The sequence below is a fragment of the Tupaia chinensis genome, unplaced genomic scaffold (genome assembly GCF_000334495.1).
Source record: "Tupaia chinensis unplaced genomic scaffold, TupChi_1.0 Scaffold000127_2, whole genome shotgun sequence".
Taxonomy (NCBI): Eukaryota; Metazoa; Chordata; class Mammalia; order Scandentia; family Tupaiidae; genus Tupaia; species Tupaia belangeri.
The window spans coordinates 770,977-772,352 of record NW_006159596.1 but is presented as its reverse complement, the minus strand read 5'-3'; the positions used below and the strand labels follow the sequence as shown (position 1 = coordinate 772,352).

Below are 1,376 nucleotides of genomic sequence, written 5' to 3'. Positions count from 1 at the left end.
TGGCCACGCTACAATCCCTTCTCCTCCGTTCTCCTCTTGGGATCTTGGGCACGAACGCACACGTGCCCGGCATGAGTTTTAAGTCACCAGGTCCGCGACACGAACCGCGGTTGACTACATGGGAGTCCAGCGACATAGCCATTACGCTAACTGCTGATCCAGGACTTCCTTTTTTTAAGGAATTATTTATTTAGTTATTTATTTTAATTTAACCGAGGGGCAGGAGGCGGGGGGTGAGTGAGAAAGCAAGACACCAGCTCCAGGACTCAACCCATGGTCAGCCATGTGGGAGTGTCCAGAGCTTAAACCACCACACCACCTGCTGGCCCCAGTCATCATGCAGGATTTCAACCCTTGTCTTACGCTGGTGTTAGTGGTACTGCTGACCCGACCAGGCCCCTTGCCTCTTAGGCCCTGGTAGCCAGGAGAGTATAGCAGACAGCTTTTTGTAAATGGCTTCGTCTGTGTGTACTCACCATCCTATGCTCACTTTTTCTCCATGAGACTCAAGTGTTAAAGTGGGAAAATTGTTACATTCCTGTTGGGGCCAGCAAAGTGGCACGGAGGTGAAGGCGACTGGGTCCCACTGAGCCAACTCTGTGGTTCAAGTCCTGCACCCAGCAGCTTAAAAATCATGCCAGGCTTGTGTGTGTACATACCCCACATCCTGAGAGGAGCATGGAGGAGAGGAGATTGTGGCATGGCGATCCCTGCTAGGTATGATGTCTCACTGTCTCTCTCTCTCTCTGTCTCTCTCTAGTGAGCACATGCATGTCATAGCAAAAAGTAAAATAATAATACTAATCATATTACTGTTTACCATAAATCATTGGCACTTAGGATAAACACCAAAGTCATGGGGCCGGACAGAGGCACAGTGCTTTGCAAGGCTGACCCACATGCGAAGGTTCTGGGTTCGTATCCAGAGACCTCCCTGAACACATTGGGCCCATGTATGCCCATGATCCAGAGCTGACTGAGGTTCAAGGTGGATTGTGGTGTCAAGACTGCCTCCCCATATTGCCCTTCCTTATGAAGGGGGGGGGGGGAAACCAAATATACAAAACCAAAAGAAAAATAAAAAAGTCAAAGTCTGCTAAAACAGACGGATTTGGAAATTTTAAAAATTAGGAACATCTTTGACTTTCACAAGTGAAGCAAAAACTGTACTCAGAATAATAACCCAGAAAAAAAAAATACTGAAGGACAAACGGCGGTGAATGAAAATTCAGAAGAGGGCCCGCTCCATGGCACAGCGGTAACGCGCTGCTCAAGAGAAGCTGGATCCCACAGGGTGCCTGTGGCTCACGTCCCAGCTCAGTCTGACCAGAACACGCTGGGCACGTGTGTGCATGTCCCAGGGTCTGATGGGCTGG

At 49.2% G+C, this 1,376-nt stretch overlaps 1 protein-coding gene across 1 annotated transcript in view; it reads left to right on the top strand.

Annotated features, from left to right (window-relative positions):
• Nucleotides 1-1,376, top strand: part of MAML3 (mastermind like transcriptional coactivator 3) — a 523,718-nt gene that overhangs the window by 290,879 nt on the left and 231,463 nt on the right.